Below are 17,304 nucleotides of genomic sequence, written 5' to 3'. Positions count from 1 at the left end.
TTAATACTTTCCTGGCTCCCCAAAAGTTGTTATTTGGTCTCTCAAATGGTAACACAATTTAGTAGAGTTACTTTATAGCAGCTTTGGACCCATAAGGATACATAGACTACATTACTCCTTCTGATACTACAGTGACATAGCATTACTATTTGGCCAACTTAACAGCTGAGAGGTCATGAAATTGGTAGTAAGACGATCATAATGTCAGATTCAAATATTGGGCCCATAGACCTTACAGTGAGGTCTGCTAGATGCCTAAGATTTTGACATGTAAGTCTATCTTATATAATGCTTTCATGTTGATAAGTTAGTTTAGAGATATCTTGTTTAATCTCTGTTCCAGTATTTTTGGAGAGCAATTTATGTTAGAATTTATTCAGGTCCTAAAATTTCTCAAAGAACAAAAAAGAAAATTTCCATTTTGATGTTCAAAAACCCACCTTGTATACATTCCTTTTTCCTCCCTTCCTCTTCTTTCCTTTATTCTGTCTTTTGTTTTTCTCTCCTTCTTTCTACAGATGCTTATTGAGTTTCTTCTATGATCCAGAAACTGTAGTAAACATTGCTGTCTTTCATTGGGTTTTTCCTGGTTTCCTTAAACTATACTTTAGAATCATAGCACTCTTTTGGCTCCACAGTTCTAAACATTTTTATGTAAAGGATTAAGGCAAAGTAGCATGAAAAATATTTATTGGCTAAGCTTTATCCTCAATGATTTTTCACCTTATTCCATCTTCTAGGTGGGTTAGGAATGAGAGATAAAGCAGAGGCAGATTAGCTATATTATTCTATGAATTATCTAATATTAACCTACAACACCTATAGTGAAAGAAAAATAGAAGGTTGACTATACTAAAGTCATATTTCTTGAAAATGGGTATGTTGAGTAGTTAGAGAACATTGTTGTACTCATTACAGGGGTGTGAACAAGGATCTTTTACAAATGCTCATATATTAGCCACATAAGTGTGTTTCCATCAATTATTTCTAATTATATGCACTTCTTCCAGTTAAAAAAAGCTGACGATGTAGTTTTGTAACATAGGGTTTTATTGTCTCAGCATTTTTACTCTTTATTTTTACTTTTCAGTGGGAATTTTCCTTATTTCCAATAATTACTCTTACGTTAACAAGAATAGAAGTGAAGTGAAGAAGTGAAGTCACTCAGTCGTGTCCAACTCTTTGCAACCCCCTGGACTGTAGCCCACCAGCTCCTCTGTCTATGGGATTCTCCAGGCAAAAATACTGGAGTGGGTTGCCATTTTCTTCTCCAGGGAATCTTCCTGACCCAGGGATTGAACCCAGGTCTCCAGTACTGCAGGCAGATGCTTTAACCTCTGAGCTACCAGGAACCCCTTAACAAGAATAGACTTCCTAAAAAACAAAGACCCAGTAAAGAGGCTAGATATAATACTTCAGAATTCTTTAGATTACAAAGAACAGACAGTAAGTGTAAGTATTTACTGGAAGGGTATTAGGGGTTCTCAAGATTGTTCAGAGTCAGGAGAAACCACTCAGGAAAAAGCAACTTCAAAGGCTGTGAACTGGAAAATTCAACCATCAATATAATTTGGAAGATCTAGATCAGAACAAAGAGGCTTATGATCCAGCAATCCCACTGCTGGGCATACACACTGAGGAAACCAGAAGGGAAAGAGACACATGTACCCCAATGTTCATCGCATCACTGTTTATAATAGCCAGGACATGGAAGCAACCTACATGTCCATCAGCAGATGAATGGATAAGAAAGCTGTGGTACATATACACAATGGAGTATTACTCAGCCATTAAAAAGAATACATTTGAATCAGTTCTAATGAGGTGGATGAAACTGGAGCCTATTATACAGAGTGAAGTAACCCAGAAAGAAAAACACCAATACAGTATACTAATGCATATGTATGGAATTTAGAAAGATGGTAACAATAACCCGGTATACGAGACAGCGAAAGAGACACTGATGTATAGAACAGTCTTTTGGACTCTGTAGGAGAGGGAGAGGGTGGGATGATTTGGGAGAATGGCATTGAAACATGTATAATATCATGTATGAAACGAGTCGCCAGTCCAGGTTTGATGCATGATACTGGATGCTTGGGGCTGGTGCACCGGGACGACCCAGAGGAATGGTACGGGGAGGGAGGAGGGGGTTCAGGATGGGGAACACGTGTATACCTGTGGCAGATTCATGTTGATATATGGCAAAACCAATACAATATTGTAAAGTTTAAAAAAAAAAAAGAACAAAGAGACTTCTATTAATTTATCAACCTTTGTCTTTGAGTCGTTTGCTTGACACACAAAACCCAACTTGGGACATTCAGTTGGCTGATCATGGACCAGTGGTTAGTGTCCTGGCTACCAGCAGTGAGCTATAGGAGGATTTCAGCTTCTAAAGAGGGAAGAAGAACATTGCCTCCAGCCTACAACGGTAGGAAATAGGGGCAGTGACAATCCCTAAAAGAGAAAGGACGGATAACAAAAAGGACTACTTAGAAACTATTAAAAATATTAATATCTTGCAGTGACAGGAAGTTTACTGTAATTTACAGAGTGAAGCTAGAAGAGATAGGTAAGGGAACTGTGGAAGATTGTAGAGACCAGAGATTGCTAAGAGATCATAGCATCCTAATTCATAGTCTTGGAGCTAGTGGGAACTGAAATGCCATTCACAGTACTAATTTCATTGATTAATCAGTTGTTCAAGATGAAATGATTTAAAATTGTCACTAGAGTGTTTCAAAACAAGACTTCAGTCCAGTTTTTTGGCATCTCTTTTAAAGTTTATTCACATTTCTCCACAATATCAGACTCACCATGATGTAAAGAACCACACCCAGAGTCTCTCCTCACTCAGTCAGTGTTGCTAATGTATCTGTGGTCTTATTTGTTGAATCTTCAAGAATTCTTTTAAAGCAGTGTCTAAAAGGAGAATTGCTGATTGTAATCAATACAATTCTAACGGACTATTTACAATGGTCAGGTTTACACACAAACCCAAGCATTAATCATGTTGATTAACTGACCATTTAATAACATGATATTATATTATTGCTTAAAATCAGACTCATGCTTTTCAGCAGATATGTTGTAATTACATTTTTTGGGGGTATTAAAAAACGTTATCTCTTTTACAGTCTTTCTTTATTCCTCTATATAGACATAATCTTCTGGAAATGTCTTATTTTGTTTCTAGTGTGTGTAAGCTTGAGGCGAAGAAGTATGCCTTATGTCTGTATATTTGCATTTCTTTCCCTCTCTCTTTTTATACAACATGTAAGCAAATTACCCAGCACTCCTTTCTACCTCAACTATAAATTAGAGAAAGATGGTTAGACATTGATAAGAATTCCATCAAAACCCCCAATGGAAATGGAAAACAGATATTGGACACTCCTGGAAAGCTAGAAAAGTTCCAGCATTGTAAAATAAAGGGAAAATTTGTATTGTTTGGTAGAATTCTTCATTTTTGACCTCTTATTTGGCCAAAATTTTAAAACATTAAAAATATATGATGTGGAGAAAACATAGCCTCTCCTACTGTTTTAGAACATGCATATTGCTATAACCAATTCAGAAGGAAAATTACTAAAATTAAAAGTTATTATAAATATGCTTCTTCAACTCAGCAAATCCATTTCAACCAATTTATCCTATAGAAATTCTGACATCAGTGCACAAAGATAAAAAAATTAAGGAGACTCACTGAGACATTGTTCAGTTCAGTCTCTCAGTCATGTCCAACACTTTGTGACCCATGGACTGCAGCATGCCAGGCAACCCTGTCCATCACCAACTCCTGGAGTTTATCCAAATTCATGGCCATTGGGTTGGTGATGCCATCCAACCATCTCATCTTCTGTCATCCTCTTCTTCTACTACCTTCAATCTTTCCCAGCATTAGGGTCTTTTCAAATGAGTCAGGTCTTTGCATCAGGTGGCCAAAGAATTGGAGTTGTAGCTTCAGCATCAGTCCTTCCAATAAATATTCAGGACAGATTTCTTTGGGATGGATGGGTTGGATCTCCTTGAAGTTCAAGGGACTCTCAAGAGTCTTCTCCAACACCACAGTTCAAAAGCAACAATTCTTCATCACTCAGCCTTCTTTATAGTCCAACTCTCACATCCATACATGATGACTGGAGAAACCATAGCTTTGACTAGATGGACCTTTGTTGCCAAAGTAATGTCTCTGCTTTTTAATATGCTGTCTAGATTGGTCATAGCTTTTCTTCCAAGGACTAAGCGTCTTTTACTTTCATGGCTGTAATCACCATCTACAACGATTTTGGAGCCCCCAAAAATAAAGTCTGTCACTATTTTCACTCTTTCTCTATTTATCACGAAGTGATGGGACCAGATGCCATGATCTTAGTTTTCTGGATGTTGAGTATTAAGCCAACTTTTTCACTCTCCTCTTCATCAAGAGGCTTTTAGTTCTTCATTCTGTACCATAAGGGTAGTGTCATCTGCATATCTGAAGTTATTTATATTTCTCCCAGCAATCTTGATTCCAGCTTGTGCTTCATCCAGCCCAGCATTTCTCATGATGTTCTCTGCATATAAGCTAAATAAGCAGGATAACAATGTACAGCCTTGACGTACTCCTTTCCCAATTTGGAACCAGTCTATTGTTCCATTTCCAATTCTAACTGTTGCTTCCTGACCTGTGTACAGATTTTTCAAGAGGCACATCATGTAGACTGGTATTCCCATCTCTTTAAGAATTTTCCAGAGTTTGTTGTGGTCCACACCATCAAAGGCTTGGCATAGTCAATAAAGCAAAGGTAGATGCTTTTCCGGAAATCTCTTGCTTTTTTGATGATCCAACAGATGTTGGCAATTTAATCTCTGGTTCCTCTGACTTTTCTAAAACCAGCTTGAACATCTGGAAGTTAATGACTTATGTACTGTAGAAGCCTGGCTTGGAGAATTTTGAACTTATTTTACTAGTGTGTGAGATGAGTGCAACTGTGTAGTAGTTTGAGCATTCTTTGGCATTGCCTTTCTTTGGGATTGGAGAGAAAGTTGACCTTTTTCAGTCCTGTGGCCACTGCTGAGTTTTCCAAATTTGCTGGCATATTGAGTGCAGCACTTTAAAAGCATCATCTCTTAGGATTTAAAATAGCTCAAGTGGAATCCCATCACCTAAATTAGCTTTCTTCATAGTGATGCTTCCTAAGGCCCACTTGAATTCACATTCCAGGATGTCTGGCTCTAGGTTGATGATCACACCATCATGATTATCCATGGTGGTCCACTGGAGAAAGGAATGGCAAGATCATGAAGATCTTTTTTGTACAGTTCTTCTGTGTATTCTTGTCACCTCTTTTTAATAGCTTCTGCTTCTGTTAGGTCCATACCATTTCTGTCCTTTTTGTGCCCATATTTGCCTGAAATCTTCCCTTGGTATTTCTAATTTTCTTGAGATCTCTAGACATTCCCATTCTATTGTTTTCTTCTATTTCTTTGCATTGCTCGCTGAGGAAGCCTTTCTTATCTCTCCTTGCTATTCTTTGGAACTTTGCATTCAAATGGATATATCTTTCCTTTTCACCTTTGCCTTTTGCTTCTGTTCTATTCACAGCTATTTGTAAGGCCTCCTCAGACAACCATTTTGCCTTTTTGCATTTTTTTCCCTTGTGGATTTTCTCAATCCCTGCCTCCTGTACAATGTCACAAACCTCCGTCCATAGTTCTTCAGGCACTCTGTCTCTCAGATCTAATCCCTTGAATCTATTTCTCACTTCCACTGTATCATCATAAGGGATTTTATTTAGTTCATACCTGAATGGTCTAGTGGTTTTCCCTACTTTCTTCAATGCCGGGGACCAGCCCCAGCTGATCCAGGGTAATCGAAGCGGGGACGGCGTCAGCGACCTATTTATTTAAATATTTTATCAAAGATATAAAGAGTAATAGAATGAGGATAGCTCAGTGAGGAAATTCAGTGGAGAAAAGAGGCTGAATAATTCAGCCAGAAGGTGAGAGAAAGAACGACATGGGGAGACCAAGTTTCGGTGAACAAGGCCCGCACTTTATTTTCCAAAGTAGTTTTTATACCTTAAGTTATGCATAGAGGATAATGGGGGAAGGGGTAGAGTCATGCAGTAAGCCAGGCTTTCTTCCTGCAAACTTATCATATGCAAAAGTTTAGGTGATTTGCATCATCTTCTGGCCCGGAGGCCTTTTCCTCTAAAGGTGATTATTATAATGTCAGGCGCCAGCCTCCAAAAAGCATTAGATAAAGTTGCATTCCTACAGAGCAAAGGTGTGGTGGGCTATAACAAGAAAAAGAATTAACTCAAGGGTCCCAGGTTACAAACATTAAAGCTACTATTTACACCAATTATATTAATCAATACACTGCCAGGGACACAGCAGGTAAGGGATATGGAGACTTAGCAGCAAATATTGGCCCAACAAGTGAAAATCCCTTCACCAGTACAATTTCTAATCAATCTTTTGACTGCTCAAAGGAATCTGTATTTAGACAGTTTAGTACATCTCATGCCTCTCACAGTTTGGAGGCTCTGAGCAATCACATGTGGCCGGAAAAACCTATTCAGGCAGGCTAGAGGGCTTCCAAGGGAGTTTGTAGGTTGAAACACTGTCACACCCAGGAATTATTAACTGGAGCTGTAAGTTAACTCTTTTTTCAGAGAGAGGTAGTGGGGGACAGCCCCCCGTAAAGTCAGAGGTGTAGGTGAAAGCACAAAGCAGAAAGTAGGCAGACTCTGGTTTTGGGGGTAGATTGCTCGAGAATTTCCAGGGAGACTCCTGAGGCTTGATCCCGCCTTTGCGTATGCCAAGCCTCCTTCCTCATGACCTTTGCCAGGGGCGGAGCTCGCTCCCCGCGCTTCAATTTAAGCCTGAGTCTGGCAATAAGAAGTTCATGATCTGAGCCACAGTCACCTCCCAGTCTTGTTTTTGCTGACTTTATAGAACTTCTCCATCTTGGGCTACAAAGTATATAATCAATCTAATTTCAATATTGACCATCTGGTGTTGTTCATATGTAGAATCTACTCTTGTGTTGTTGGAAGACGGTGTTTGCTATGACCAGGGCATTCACTCGGAAAAACTCTATTATCCTTTGCCCTGTTTCATTCTGTAATCCAAGGCTAATTTGCCTGTTACTCGAGGTATTTCTTGACTCCCTACTTTTGCATTCCAGTCCCCTATAATGAAAAGGACATCTCTTTTGGTTTTTAGTCTTAGATGGTCTTTCAGGTCTTCCTAGAACCATTCAACTTCAGCTTCTTCAGCATTACTGGTTGGTGTATAGACTTGGATTACTGTGATATTGAATGGTTTGCCTTGGAAACAAACAGAGTTAATTCTGTCTTTGAGATTGAATCCAGGTACTGCATTTTGGACTCTTTTGTTGACTATGATGGCTATTCCGTTTCTTCTAAGGGTTTCTTGACCACAGTAGTAGATATAATGGTCACCTGAGTTAAATTCACCCATTCCAGTCCATTTTATTTTGCTGATTCCTAAAATGTCGACGTTTACTCTTGCCCTCTCCTGTTTGACCACTTCAGATTTGCCTTGAATCATGGTCCTAACATTCCAGGTTCCTATGCAATATTGCTCTTTACTTCCATCACCAGTCACATCCACAATTGGGTGTTGTTTTTGCTTTGGCTCCTTCTCTTCATTCTTTCTAGAATTATTTCTCCACTGATCTCTAGTAACATATTGGGCACCTACCAACCTGGGGAGTTCATCTTTCAGTGTCCTATCTTTTTGCCTTTTCATATTGTTCATGGGGTTCTCAAGGCAAAAACACCGAAGTGGTTTGCCATTCCTTTCTCCAGTGGACCACATTTTATCAGAACTCTCCACCATTACCTGTCTGTCTTGTGTGGCCCTACACGGCATGGCTCATAGTTTCTTTTTTAGTAAAGTTAAAAATGGGAAACAATACAAATGTCCAGGAATAAAGTAATAGGTTGATGAATGTGGTATATCCTCAAAATAATATGCAGCTTATAAAAGAAAATGGATATATCTCAATGTACTTATTTGGAAAGGTTACCAAAATACATTGTAAAATAAAAACACACCTTGGTGGCTCAGATGGTAAAGAATCTGTCTGCAATGCAGAAGACACATGTTTGATCCCTGAGATGGAAAGACCCCCTGGAGAAGGGAATGACACTCCACTCCAGTATTCTTTTCTATAGAATTCCATGTACAGAGGACCCTGATGGGCTACAGTTCATGTGGGCTCAAAGAGTCGGACATGGCTGAGCAACTAACACACTACTGTACACCAGACTAACACACACACCAGCATATATATAACTAGATAAAATCTATCTCTATTCTGCTTTATTGACTATGCCAAAGACTTGGACTGTGTGGATCACAATAAACTGTGGAAAATTCTGAAAGAGATGGGAATACCAGACCACCTGACCTGCCTCTTGAGAAACCTATATGCAGGTCAGGAAGCAACAATTAAAACTGGACATAAAACAACAGACTGGTTCCAAATAGGAAAAGGAGTACGTCAAGGCTGTATATTGTCACCCTGTTTATTTAACTTAAATGCAGAGAACATCATGAGAAACGCTGGGCTGGAAGAAACACAAGCTGGAATCAAGTTTGCTGGGAGAAATGTCAATAACCTCAGATATGCAGATGACACCATCCTTATGGCAGAAAATGAAGAGGAACATGACACCACCCTTATGGCAGAGAGTGAAAGAGGAGAGTGAAAAAGCTGGCTTAAAGCTCAACATTCAGAAAACGAAGATCATGGTATCTGGTCCCATCACTTCATGGCAAATAGATGGGGAAACAGTGTCAGACTTTATTTTTTTGGGCTCCAAAATCACTGCAGATGGTGATTGCAGCCATGAAATTAAAAGATACTTACTCCTTGGAAGGAAAGTTATGACCAACCTAGATAGCATATTGAAAAGCAGAGACATTATTTTGCCAACAAAGGTCCGTCTAGTCAAGGCTATAGTTTTTCCAGTGGTTATGTATAGATGTGAGAGTTGGACTGTGAAGAAAGCTGAGCGCCGAAGAATTGATACTTTTCAACTGTGGTTTTGGAGAAGACTCTTGAGAGTCCCTTGGACTGCAAGGAGATCCACCCAGTCCATTCTGAAGGAGATCAGCCCTGTGTGTTCTTTGGAAGGAATGATGCTAAAGCTGAAACTCCAGTACTTTGGCCACCTCATGTGAAGAGTTGACTCATTGGAAAAGACTCTGATGCTGGGAGAGATTGGGGGCAGGAGGAAAAGGGGACCATGGAAGATGAGATAGCTGGATGGCATCACCGACTCGATGGACATGAGTTTGAGTGAACTCTGGGAGTTGGTGATAGACAGGGAGGCCTGGCATTCTGCTATTATTGGGGTCTCAAAGAGTCAGACACGACTGAGTGACTGAACTGAACTGTTTTTAATTTATGGCATTACCCTTATGATCAGAAAAGTTTAAAAACCAAAAAGTCATAGATTATCCCTTTTCCGTTTATAAAGTCACAGACGCATGTAAAGTGGAAAAATCAGATTACAAGACAATAAGCTTAATGTGTTTCTAATTTTGTTAAATATAGGCTTATTTAGAAAAAAAAGATTAGCAAAGTATAATAAAAATTTAACAATGTTTATTCCTGAAGGGAATATGTGACTTTATGCTTCCTTATATTAAAAAAAAAAACAAATTCTCCCATGTACCTGTGTTGCCTTCATAATCAGAAAAAGACATAATAGCACATCAACTTATAAATAGCTTAGCTATTACTGTTTTATGAAAAGATTTTGATTTCAATTAATTGTAAATCACACCAAAATTTTAGAGAAAATTTGAGGACCTTGCCACAATATAAAAATATATTTTATCAAATACTTATTTTATTTACAATATACAGGAGACAATTTATGTAAAACAAGACAGTCTAAACATCAGATATAAGTTAATGTACATAAATTTAGATCATTAGTATGTTCAAGAAACTTGAAAACCATACTCAGCAATTTGGCAAAGAAGTTATTCTCATTTTTTATGGAGAAATGGAGGAGTGACAATGTAAACTTAGAATTAGATGGTGAAGTGAATAAAGATGATCTCAGAAAACAAATTTGTACATATATGCCTGTATCACTCACACATATAGCAGTAATGTCAGTATTGTTCTAAGCACATTATAAACATTTGAGTTATTTCATTCTTATAACAATCTTAGGAGTAAGGTATCATTAGAATCCCTATTTTAATTTATGAGGAATCTTAGGCAGAGAGATTAATTTCTGAAGGTCAGGATATCTACTCTATACAAAGAAGTTTTAGTCAGAGACTTTGGTGAAACTTGATACCCCAGATTTCTTCATGTGATTATGATGCTTCACAGAATCTTCACTTCGGTCGCTTAAGTGATCCACCAGCTCCTTTTAAGTCCCATAACACAAGCTGATCTGTAAGATGAGAAGCTTTCTAACATAACAATTCTGAAGATCCTACCACCCTGAGCTCTAATCCTAATATAACTTCCCTTATTTAATTCAAGTTTCTGTAATATATGGATTATAAAGTTGAGTAAACACTTTAAGTACTGTGTCTAATGGTATGCACCCAAGTCAGCCCCACTCAGGGGATAAAGATTCCATCTGATATAGCTCCTTTCAATTGCTTTTTTTGTTGTTGTTGTTGTTTCTCCTGTTAAATTCTGGCACTTCTTTTCTTCAGTGTTTAGTGCTACATTTTCTCAGCCACAGGTTTTTAGTTAGAGATTTGCTTGGATAAGTCTTTAAAATATTCATTAATAAGCTGTTTGTTTCTCATATGCATACATTTTTGAAATCATATGTAGAACATTCAAAGATGAAAAGATAACTTCAAATTAATGATTTTCTAATGATAACACTTCTATGACCATGGAATGTTTTAGTATAAAATGCTTTTCCTGGCATTCCATAAAAACTGCCACACAAGCAAATCTTGATTATATTCTCAAAGGAATCTCATTTCATAATTTTTAATTCCTAGCAGTTATAACATGAATATATGTCAAAGAGGAAATGTCTAACATTTATTCAGATGCAGGTATATTGAAATGAAGTCATGAGATTTAGACTATGTCTGATAAATTCTTTCTCACCTGCATTTGTATTTACTAACTCTTCCCTCATCCCTAATCTCTGCAAAACACACATATTTTATTAATGAACTAAAAAGTACTTGGTTTGAAACCTACTTCCCTTTCATACAGGCTATGTAGTATTAGGCAAGTTCTTTAACTTCTCTGTGCTTCAGTTCCCAACTATAAAAAAGGAATAATAACCCTCCAAAAGATGCTTGTAAGGATTGAATAACTTAATACAGATAAAATACTTAGAGTACTTTGCATATAAAAGACCTATTGTGTTTAGTTATTGTCATTTTATAAAGATTAAACCAGGTATGTTGTAGTTTAATGCCATCCCATAAAACATTTATTTTTAATGATAGATTTAATCATAAAATCAATACATGTTCATTATTAAAGACATAAAAATACACAGGGAATATAAAATTTCCTCTAGTTACATGCATATATGACCTGTATCATGTATAAACATGTAACTGCTGTATGTATTTTCTAAGTAAATACAGCTCTAAGGAGATTTGGTCCAACTTTATAAACTGAGCACTGGCATGTACTTCCCCTTCTTTTATGTTTTTTTGTCCCCAAATATCTCAAAATAATTGAAAAAATGCATTTACATTTAATAATCTAGAGAAATGTGTGACAAGAGCTATTATGGTGAGTTATTATAAATAGAAATAAAAAGGGTTGAAAACATAGAAGAAAAGCACAGCCCTCTACACAGTATACACAGAAAACCTATTGAGAATGAGGGACTATAAGCAAAAAAAATAAACATAAGACATCAACAGATATATAGAAAAAGATAAATCATGAAGTAGAGGAATTGCTTTAAATTCTGTATACAGAAGAATATACAGACTATACCTCTAAAGTCCTGATGCTATCACTAACCAAAGGAGCAGCATTTGATCCTGAGACCTGTATGGACAAAGTGAATTACTTCTCAGGTGGTGAGAGAGAAGCTTTGGTCACAGTCCATGAACAGAAAGCCCTACGAAGGACAGATATACTTGACTTCTTCCAATATCAAGCCAAGACATGGTCACTTTAGAATCTGAGGAAATCTTAAGTGCTAGTTATGTTCGCATCTAAGAATGCTAAAGCAAAACCTGTAGGTCACGATGCCAACACCATCCTTACAAGGAGCCTGTAAGCATCCATCTCATTTATGATGTGGAATGTTATTCAGTCAGGAAGTCATGTCTGACTCGTTCTGACTCTATGAACTGCAGCATTACAGGCTTCCCTGTCTTTCACTATCTCCCTGAGTTTGCTCAAACTTGTGTCCATTGAGGCAGTGATGCCATCAAAATATCTCGCCTGCTGTCATTCCTTTCTTCTCCTGCTTTCAATCTTTCCCAGCACCAGGGTCTTTTCTAATGAGTTGGCTCTTCACATCAGGTGGCCAAAGTATTGGAGCTTCAGCATCAGTCCTTCCAATGAATATTCAGAACTGATTTCCTTTAGGATTGATGGGTTTGATCTCCTTGCAGTCCAAGGGACTCTCAAGAGTCTTCTCCAACACCACAGTTCAAAAGCACCAATTCTTCGGCACTCAGCCTTTTTATGGTCCAATTCTCACAACCATACATGACTATTGGAAAAACCATAGCTTTGACTATATGGATCTTGTTGGCAAATAATGTATCTGCTTTTCAATATGCTGTCTAGGTTGGTCATAGCTTTTTTTCCAAGGAGCAAGCATCTTTTAATTTCATGGCTGCAGTCACCATCAGCAGTGATTTTAGAGCTTCCAAAAATAAAGTCTGTCACTTTTTCCATTGTTTTGTTATTTGCCATGAAGTGATGAGATTGGATACCATGATCTTCATTTTTTGAATGTTGAGTTTTAAGCCAGAATTTTTACTCTCATCTTTCACCTTCATCAAGAGGATCTATAGTTCCTCTTTGTTTTCTGCCCTAACGGTGGTGTCATCTTCATATCTGAGGTTATTGACATTTCTCCCAGCAATCTTGATTCCAACTTGTGTTTCATCCAGCCTGGCATTTCTCATAAGGTACTGTGCATATAAGCTAAATAAGCAGGGTGACAATATGCAGCCATGGTGTACTCCTTTCCCAATTTTGAACCAGTCCGTTGTTCCATGTCTGATTCTAATTGTTGCTTCTTTACCTGCATACAGATTTCTCCAGAGGCAGGGTAGATGATCTTGTATTCCCAAATCTTTAATAATTTTCCACAGTTTGTTGTGACCCTCAAAGTCAAAGGCTTTAGCACAGTCCATGAAGCAGAAGTAGATTTTTTTTTTCTTCTGGAATTCTCTTGCTTTTTGTATTGTTCAACAGATGTTGGAAATTTAATCTCTAGTTCCTCTGCCTTTTTTAAATCCAGGTTGAAAATCTGGAAGTTCTCAGTTGATGTACTATTGAAGCCTAGCCTGGAGAATTTTGACCATTACTTTGCTAGTATGTGAGAAGAGTGCAGTTGTGCTGTAGTTTGAACATTCTTTGGCATTGTTCCTCTTTTGGATTGGAATTAAACCTGACCTTTTCCAGTCCTGTGACTACTGCTGAGTTTTCCAATTTTGCTGGCATATTGAGTGCAGCACTTTCACAGCATCATCTTTTAGGATTTGAAATAGCTCAGCTGGGATTCCATCACCTTCACTAGCTTTGTTCATAGTGATGCTTCCTAATGTCCACTTGACTCCAGGATATCTGGCTCTAGGTGAGTGATCACATCATCATGGTTATCTGAGTCATCTTTTTTGTATAGCTCTGTGTATTCTTGCCACCTCTTCTTAATATCTTCTGCTTCTGTTAGGCCCATACTGTTTCTGTCCTTTATTGTAACCATCTTTGCATGAAATATTCCCTTGGAATTCACTGAAGTGATCTCCAGTCGTTCCCATTCTGTCCTTTCCTTCTATTTCTTTGCATTGATCACTTAGGAAGGTTTTCTCATCTCTCCTTGCTATTCTTTGGAACACTGCATTCAGATGGATATATCTTTCCCTTTCTCCTTTGCTTTTCACTTCTCCTATCTCAGCTATTTGTAAGGCCTACTCAGACAACCATTTTGCCTTTTCACATTTCTTTTTCTTGGGGATGATCTTGATCACTGCCTCCTGTACAGTGTCACAAACCTCCACCCATACTTCTTCAGGCACTCTGTCTATCAGATCTGATCCCTTGAATCTATTCATCACCTCCTCTGTAAAATTGTAAGGGATTTGATTTAGGTCATATCTGAATGGCCTAGTGGTTTTCACTACTTTCTTCAATTTTAAGTCTGAATTTTGCAATAAGGAGTTCATGATCTGCACCACAGTCAGCTGTTCTCGTTTTCGCTGACTGTATTGAACTTCTCCATCTTCAACTGCAAAGAATATAATCAATCTGATTTTGGTATTGACCATCTGGTGATATCTATGTGTAGTGTCATCACTTGTGTTGTTGGAAGAAGATGTTTGCTATGACCAGTTGTGTTTTCTTGGCAAAACTGTGTCAGCCTTTGCCCTTCTTCATTTTATACTTAAAGGCCAAACTTGCCTGTTTCTCCAGGTATCTCTTGACTTACTACTTTTACTTTTGCATTTCAGTCCCCTATGATGAAAAGGATATCTTTTTTTGGTGTTAGTTCTAGGACGTTTCATATGTCTTCATAAACTCATCCAACTTCAACTTCTTCGGCATTAGTAGTTGGGGCATAGACTTTGATTACCATGATGTTGAATGGTTTGCCTTGGTAACAAATCAAGAACAAGCTATCATTTTTGAGATCACAAACTAGTACTGCATTTCAGGCTCTTTTGTTGACTATGAAGGCTACTCCATTCTTTCTAAGGGATTCTTGCCCTCAGTGGTAGGTATAAAGGCCATTTGAATTAAATTCCTCCATTCCTTTTCATTTTGGTTCACTGATTCCTAAAATGTCAGTGTTCACTGTTGCCACCTCCTGTTTGACCGCTTCCAGTTCACCTTGAATCATGGAACCAACATTCCAGGTTCCTTTGCAATATGGTTCTTTACAGCATCAGACTTTACTTCCACCATTAGACACAACCACAACTGGGCATTGTTTCTGCTTTGGCTCAGCCTCTTCATTCTTTCTATAGTTATTTCTTCACTCTTCCCCAGTAGTATATTGGAGAGCTACCAACCTGGTGTGCTCATCTTTCAGCAGCATATCTTTTTTGCCTTTTCATACTGTTCACAAGATTATCAAAGCAAGAATAGTGAAGTGGTTTTTGCCATTCCCTTCTCCAGTGGACCACATTTTGTCAGGCCCTAACTAGCAGGGACATGTCCTTTAACCACTCCATGTAGCTGAATGACATGCCCAGAGTCCTGGTTGTCCCTCTGCTGGCCCTTGTTGAGCATGTAAACCTTCACTGGCTGTCAGGTGTCAGTCAATGTGCAGCTTGGGATGGAGCCAACCTCACTGCCAGAGTGGCTGGGAAAAGGGTACGGGGGAGGTTGATCTAGGTCATATCTGAATGGCCTAGTGGTTTTCACTACTTTCTTCAATTTTAAGTCTGAATTTTGCAAAAAGGAGTTCATGATCTGCACCACAGTCAGCTGTTCTTGTTTTCGCTGACTGTATTGAACTTCTCCATCTTCAACTGCAAAGAATATAATCAATCTGATTTTGGTATTGACCAAAATGTTGGTGGACACCCAGGAGCACAGGGCACCCTGGTCTCCCTGCTACCATTGGTGGCCCTGGAGCCTATTCACTGCCCAGGGGTAGAAGTGCCCCTCCAGCCTCACTGCTGCTGCTGGCCACCCTGGAGCTGATTCATTTATGGCATAATCCATTTTGGATCACCTTAATAAACCTTAAAGGAAATCGACTTGAAATACCTATGATAACCAGTTGAGTTTGTCATTCATAACTGTAAGTACTGTTGACTGTTGACTTAAAAGATTGCACAACGTGTTTCAAGTTAAGTTTTATTGGAGGAAAAGTGAGGAGTTCAGCCTGAGAGATAGCACCTTAGATAGCTCTGAGAAACTGCTCCAAAGAGGCAAGGGGAAGATCAGTATACATGTGATTTTGCTAAAGAGGAAGTACATGCAATATGCAATAAGTACATCATTTTTGCAGAAGGTTTCTGTTTTTCTCCTGAAAATTTCTGCTAGGCATGAGGAATAGTTGTCACCATAATGGATTTTCATGCTTTTCTAGATATGAGGAGATACAAGAATTGGGCTCATAAAATTGGCTCCTGAAAATATCTACCTGAAGACCTGTTGTGCCAGTTCTCCCACCCCAACCACAGAGTGTCTCATTTCTGCTCTCCACCTTATACTCCTTTCAGGAGGTGGTTTAAAATCAGCAGCAACTGTAGCAGCACATGATTTAATCCTTGTAGATGGCAAGTGCCAATTTGTGGTTGACACAGCTCCCTCATGATCATAAATTATATCATGTTTTGGGAGGCATTTTATGATCATTTTGTCCCATTGTGCTAAGAAGACTTTTTCGTAGTTCTGGCAAAGATTTTGATGATAGGCCACTCAATGTGCTATTACTAGACCAGGTTATATCAACAGCAACCAAAGGGCTCTGGACCACCTGTTTTATTAATCTGTATGTTTCAGAATAAATTTCCTCTTGTTGTATCTTTCCATATCTAGAATTACACTATTACAACCATTGATCTCATATGAAATTATATATTTTGTAAGAGGTTCAGTCACACATTTGGTAATGTAAGAAACAACAATCTTGTAAAACAGACAAAGTACAAATAGAATTGCTGGCAGTGTTGTTAAAGTCATAAGTAAGAATTAAGCTAAGAACTTCCATTATATGCAGCCCAGTATATCCACAGGTTGTTTATTTTAGTCTGTTCTGTACCAATCTTTATTTTTCAGGGAAATCATATTAATATATTAGCACTGTTCATAAGGCTCTGAGCCCAGTTTCCTAGTGTTGGCTAGGCTGGTTATCCTTAGTATAATTTAATTGTTCCCAAGATAAAGGGGGCTTTAAAGCTTAAATTATCAGAGACTGGTATTAACCACATAAATCCATCCCATAATTGTGGGAGGTTTTATTCATATGCTGAATTTTTGTTGTTGCTTTGAGTACTTTAGAGGAAAATTCACATTTATGGCCTGGGCTAGAGCAGGTATTATTAATTGGCCACTTGAGAGGATCCTGTCTAGTAACATCAAGAGTAGCCTGAAGAAGACTGATTTTTCCTTCTTCTAAAGTA

Source organism: Bos javanicus, chromosome 2 (genome assembly GCF_032452875.1).
Source record: "Bos javanicus breed banteng chromosome 2, ARS-OSU_banteng_1.0, whole genome shotgun sequence".
NCBI classification, from domain to species: domain Eukaryota; kingdom Metazoa; phylum Chordata; class Mammalia; order Artiodactyla; family Bovidae; genus Bos; species Bos javanicus.
This window is presented reverse-complemented; position numbering follows the sequence as displayed.